Here is a 6,641-nt window from a genome sequence, read left to right on the forward strand (position 1 = left end):
CCTCAAAGCATCATTGTTTTGCCTGCTGTACTGACAAAAGGGGTCTGAAATAAGAAATGGCATAATAATCCAAAACACGAAGAAATGTATTTGTCATGTTCTGTGCGCCACCGATGCACAAGATTGACTGCTCACATTAGCCAACCCTTAACCTTAAAAGGGCTGCAAAGCTCAGTAACTTGTACCAAAACACTCTTATTAATAGTGACATACTTTCACGATAAATTCAATCACAGTTCATAACATTTCTGTTCAAAACGCAAACCCTGCCTCATTTACTTTGCCGCTAACCCAAAAAGTTTTTGCATGTCTTCTCATTGAAATCAGCACAAATCACGTACTTGCTTATGAAAGACACCAAGGGCCATCACCATTAAAGTGTGACGAAGGTTTCAGCTGCTTGTTGCTCAAACAGATGAAACCATCATTAGGGTGATTTGAAGAGGATTCAATCATTCTATAATTTTTTTACAATAAATATTTAGACATTCACAATTATAGTTACGGACTTAAAGTAAAACATGAACAACTACATAATTAAATACAAACATAAGTTTTACCCCATAACTTTTATTAATTTCAGAAATTCATATTCTGTAAGATTTGTGATCATTTTCAAATATCAAAATGAGGTTATCTTATCAAAAAAGAATTTTTAAGGATAAAACAAAAGGCATCAAAATAAAGTCTTTAAAAAATAAGAATGCAAGCACAATGCTACAGTAACACATTCGGAAATCAGAAATCAGGGCCAAAGTAAACCAACAGGAAACTCTTATTGTATATATTTCAAATACTTCCCAAATTTCAAAAGAACGAAAACTGGAGGAGAAATAGTACCATGTCCTTCAGTTCCGCAACAGATACATGGAAAGATACAAGCCTACTGAACACATAATACACTTTACTCGCTATTGAGAACAGAGGCATAAGTGCTGTTTTAAACATCCACAGTTTTGCAGTACTAGTTGTTCTTCAGAAAGTCAACTATTGCGCACAGCTGCTGCAGTGACTATCACAGATGAGGAAGCGCCTGCCTGCTGTTGACGACACACCAGCACACAGCCAGGGAACACAGACGTAAGCCAGCTTTTAACAGGGAAGATGCATGTCAGAGACATTCATAACCTCTGAGTTGCTCTAATTGAAACACAAGTAGGTGAAAATACAATTCATGGTTATTTTTACACAAAACAATTTGAAAATCGTATATGGGGCATTTCCTTTACAGTATTTTAAATTCACTTCAATATCCATCTTACACCTGTCAGATTGGCTAAAATCCAAAACACCAATAATAACCTTTGCTGGAGAGGTTGTGGGGTAAGGGGCACACTCATCCATTGCTGGTGGGAATGCAAACTTGTGCAACCACTTTGGAAAGCAGTGTGGCGGTTTCTCAGGAAATTCGGGATCAACCTACCCCAGGACCCAGCAATTCCACTATTGGGAATCTACCCAAGAGATGCCCAATCATACAACAAAAGCATATGCTCATCTATGTTCATAGCAGCATTATTTGTAATAGCCAGATCCTGGAGACAGCCTAGATGCCCTTCAGTGGAAGAATGGATGAAGAAACTGTGGAATATATACATGCTAGAATACTACTCAGCGGTAAAAAACAATGACATCTTGAATTTTGCAGGCAAATGGATGGAAATAGAAAACACTATTCTGAGTGAGGTAACCCAGACCCATAAAGATGAACATGGGATGTACTCACTCATATTCGGTTTCTAGCCATGATTAAAGGACATCGAGCATATAAGTTTGGGATCCTTGAGAAGATAATAAGAAGGTGAACTCCCAAAAAAGATATAGTAATCCTCCTGGATATTGGAAGTAGACACGATCGCCAGGCAAAATTGGGAACTTGAGGGTTGGGCAAGACTGGGCCAAGGGAAGATGGGGAGAGAAAAGTGTGAAGGGGAGAGCGGGGGGAGCTCGGAGGAATGGGGTGCTTGGGATATAGGAAGGGTGGATATGAGAGCAGGGAAGCATATATCTGAATTTAAGGAGCTACCTGAGGGTTGTCAAGAGACTTGACCCTAGAGGGGTTCCCAGGTTTCCAGGGAAAAAAAAAAAAAAAAAAAAAAAAAAAAAAAAAAAAAAAAAAAAAAAATATCCATCTAGACAGTAACACTGTACCTAAGAGTCCATTATTCAACAAAACTGTAAAATATTGCCATCATCTAAGTTAGGAAATAGTACACATTTTCTAGGCAGATCCTCAAGACTGAAAACCAAGTGCTGGTCATAGTGCAGGGATGTGTAACCATGGTGAGGGGTATAGCTTAACAGTTTCAGGTTTCACACAAAAAGGAGTAAGAAAGAAAGAGAAAAATAAAGAGAAAGCAGGAAAAAAAGGAAGGAAGGTGGAATACAACAGAGGAAGGGAGAGAGATCCAAAAGGAAAGGGAAGGAGGAAGACCTGGGGAGGAATTCTAGGGACACTCCTTGACTCCCCCTAGTGGTCAACAAGAGACAGCGCAGAAGGCTCCCCGGAATGGCTGGATAACATTTTTTGGAAGGCTGCCACAGGGCTTTGAGAAGTGATTCAAGATAAAGCCCAGGAAGGGAAGCCCTTAACCAGCAAAGGTGCAAGAGGCTGGTGCAAAGCCCGTTAGTGGTCTCCCAGCTCTTGCATGTACAGCTGGGCAAGCACCACAAGCAAAGATCAATGAAGCAGGCAAGCGCATACAGAACACCTGTGCAAGACACCACACCTAAGGGAGACTGATGGCTAAGAACAAAGTTACCAGTTCAGATCTCCTGCTCAGGGAACCTCCTCCTTTCCCTCCACAATAATGTGAGTGAACAGATAGCAAATCACATAGAAATAAATGTGTACCAGGCTACTAACAAAAAACAAAACAAACAAACAAACAAACAAACAAAACCAGAGAAACAAACCTGATTTCAAAGAGGGGAAGGCTACATATGCCCTACAAAATTTCTCCTGCTAAAATCTTTTTCATATAACCACACACACACACACACACACACACACACACACACGTTTACCTTCAATTCACAGCTCTCACCAGCCTGACTAGATGAAGAAAAGTCTACTTCCATTTGCAATTATCAACAACTCAGGCACCAGATGAGCAAACACAAAGTCTGCACAGTTTTAAAAGCCTGGCTCAGCACTAGGCTGAAGTTACTGTACAGTCCACAAGAAAAGCACACCCACGAACATAGGAGCCACACAAATAACATCTGAAGCAAGACTATCATCAATCAACCTTCAAAATAATAAAAAGGACGATACAAAATAGCAACAGCTTTGATCAATAAAATTTAAATTATTAAATTAAATGTTCAATATTCTAAATGACAAGATATAACTATCAAAGTATTGAGATTATATTCCTGTTATCTAGTTATCTAAATATCTAAGTACAAAAGTCACACTGCTGTTAATGACCTCAACATTACTCAAGTAGCCTCCTCACTTGACCGCCTCTGTTACCCAACCCTCTACTTCCAGTTCTATGGGTCATTAGGGCGCTAAGGGGACTCATTACTGCTATCTCCACCCTCTCCCTTAATTGCCCTCCAGGCACCATCCTTGTAATCACTGAAATGTTCTCGGCTCAGCCAGGTGCTCCCTGGGGCATCTCATATATCTCCACGTTTGGAATCAAAGTATACAATCAGGATAGGATGTCCAAGTTCATGATGCCAGAGGGGACAGATCTAATATTGTTTGCATTATTAAAATCTGTGTCCTTGATCCTTTTGTAAACTTAAATTGCATGGTCTCAGGGTAGGGTCAAATATCCTTTGTCTTTAAGGCTGTCCACTAATGAGAATTATTATTGTATGTGCACAAACGTAAACACAACTATGAGCAGTCACATACCCCCTAAATTAACTATATGCCAAAAAACTTACATTACCATAAAATTTGAATGTTTCTCAGAAAAATTAATTAGCTATTTTTATGAGACGTAACATAACTGAAGAAGTGGCCTTTAACTATTTGATTCAAAAGAACCATCTGGATATTCTAACTATCCCCTTACAAACGTTGAGAATGAAATTGCCAGCACTTAGCTATAATTACGGTCCATTTCAAAATCTCCTTCGATTACATGATAAATATATACACCATCAATAAAACATAAATTCACTTGTTTTCAAGAATAATGCAAAATGTATATAGAAACTCTAGATGTTAACAAATTCTAAAGCCTCACAATTGTTTCCTAGTTTGTAAAACAGAAAAGTACTATTAATAACAATATAAACAACTGCTGCCAGCCACAGAAGCTGGCAACTGATGGAAAGGGACCTAAAATTATGGTCTGGCAGCACTATACAAGGTTGGCATTTCCATTTGTAAAATAAACCAATGCTAAATCTTGAAGTACTTGATTAAACCAATACCTGCAAGACGTAAAAATATCAGATTTATTTTTACAAGTATGAATGCATACATGCAGGAGGACACACAAGCACACCCTCGCAGAAAGAAAAATGGATAGCCATTAGAAGACACATTCTATAGTAGTAGAGGTATGTATCCATTCACTGACAAAATGTTCTAATAGCTAAAACACACAGAGATACAATAAATTCAAGATCATTTGCTCAGGTATCTACAGTGCTATTTATGGACAAGGAAGAAAAACCAATGTAACACTATCGCCCTGACGCTCTACGGATACACTAGTTACAGTCTAGCAGCCAGGGAAGTGGCTGACTACAAAGCAGATATTAAATAATTCAGAGCCTAATAGTTTTTTTAATAGTAAGTTTGTATTTCTATTATTTTAACTCCTAAAATCTGCAGGTACAAATCCAGATTAGTATTGATAATATAAATATATAAAAACAAAAGATACATATAAACATATGCTTTCCTTTGCATATATGTGTGTGTGTGGAGCACATAAAATATTCTTAGTAAATGCCAGAAAGCTTAACCAAGAAGTGATAAAAGATTCACAGTGCTTCAACTTAAAAACAAAACAAAGACAACTGAATTTAAGAAAATATTGCATGAAATTTTAAGAAATCATAAATACATTTGTTACAGAGCTAAAGCTCTGAGAAGTAATGAGCATGTGAGAAAATGAGCAATGGCATTACTAAACACGAACCAAAGAGGGGAAAGTCAAAGTTCCACTTTGCAGCCATTTTGAGAAGAGCAATGCAGGGTGGGACAGAAAAAAATAGCAATGCTAGATGACAAAGCAAATGAAGTAGGAAAAAATGCACAGGGCACTATTTTCAATAATTCAACCTTAATGTAAAAAAATCGATTATAAGTTCAATTTGGTAGTGAACTGTAGCCATCTACTGGAAATGAACAGCTAAAGCAAATGGCAGCATCCCTTCTGACTAAGAAACCAGAATTCTTTGTGCTTAATAAAGTGGACCAGAAAAATGAACAATCCCTAGGTAACATACAAGGTATTACGTCAGCCTTACAGTGGCAAACAGAAAGGTACAGCACTAAGCTGTTTACATTGTATTTTCTTTAGGAACTTCCGCTGCCTGTGGACTTGCCAGGCTGCCCCATCTCCACCGTCTGCGCCGCAAGCATTCCAGCTCAGCAGCCATTCGCAGAGTCGCTGCTGATCCCGAACCCATCAGGAGGAGACTTTCTCGGTCGCTCTATTTTCCTTGTGTTCTTCATAGGTCAGTGAATTCCAAAAGGACGACGACCAGTTCTCAGTCAGCCACCGGAGCAGTGTCTGCGGGCACCAGCTACAGACTAGACGCCACTAGAGTTCTGTACTATGTTACTTAGCCTGGCACTCAAGGAACCGTTACAGAAATGAAATCCCAAGTTTTAATTGGAAAAACATCTGGTCAAAATGTCTCCTTTATTTTTCCACTATGAAGAACATTTAAAACAATAGTCTGGCTGAAATGCCAGAGTGGCTGCTACTCTAGCGTGGACAGATTGGATGGCCGACGACTACTGGAAAATCATCAGACTGTTCTTGCTTGGCAAGAAATTAAAATTTTATCTTATATTTTACACTTCCTGAAATACCCCTTCAGAATAAAATATCAAATAACAAAGTATGTTTACTACATTTTTCAAGCATACCTGAAAGTTAACAAGAACCAAGATGAACACTACAATGCAATGATAAAATGTCATTTGCTGCTAATAAAGAAGAAAGCACTAAGAAGTATTGATATTTAAGATTCAGAGATAGAATACCGGTTCAAACTACAACAGACAAAGTGTATTAGTATATTTATTATAAAAGATAAGCCAGCCATTTTAATTCTTTCAACTATAACAAAACATTCACATAAGTTATCCTAGGTAGATGCAGTATTCACTACTGTAACTCTGAAAACATACTATTAATATCACTTTAAATATTAATTTATGAATGATGTGAGCATGAACTTATTTCAAACATGAGCTTGCAATATTGCTACTTTCTAAAGACATTGCTGACACTGAGATGAGTCACTGTTGATCAACATGGAATGAGGGACTCCTTGTTCCTAAAACATCCTCTGCCAATGCTAAATCTGAGTTCAAAGTAGCTTCAAAGCTTATGAAAACTAACATTTCACAACACATCTGAAAATTTACTAATAATATTCTTGTAACCTTGTAAACTAAAGACATAAAAAGCCTGTTATTTCCCAGATGTCTA

At 37.9% G+C, this 6,641-nt stretch overlaps 1 protein-coding gene across 3 annotated transcripts in view; it reads right to left on the bottom strand.

Annotated features, from left to right (window-relative positions):
• The window catches only part of Znf407 (zinc finger protein 407), a 366,869-nt gene that overhangs the window by 312,017 nt on the left and 48,211 nt on the right, over nucleotides 1–6,641 (bottom strand). The gene's annotated exons all lie outside the window — the stretch shown is intronic.

This window comes from Arvicola amphibius, chromosome 5, assembly GCF_903992535.2.
Source record: "Arvicola amphibius chromosome 5, mArvAmp1.2, whole genome shotgun sequence".
In the NCBI taxonomy this organism is placed as follows: domain Eukaryota; kingdom Metazoa; phylum Chordata; class Mammalia; order Rodentia; family Cricetidae; genus Arvicola; species Arvicola amphibius.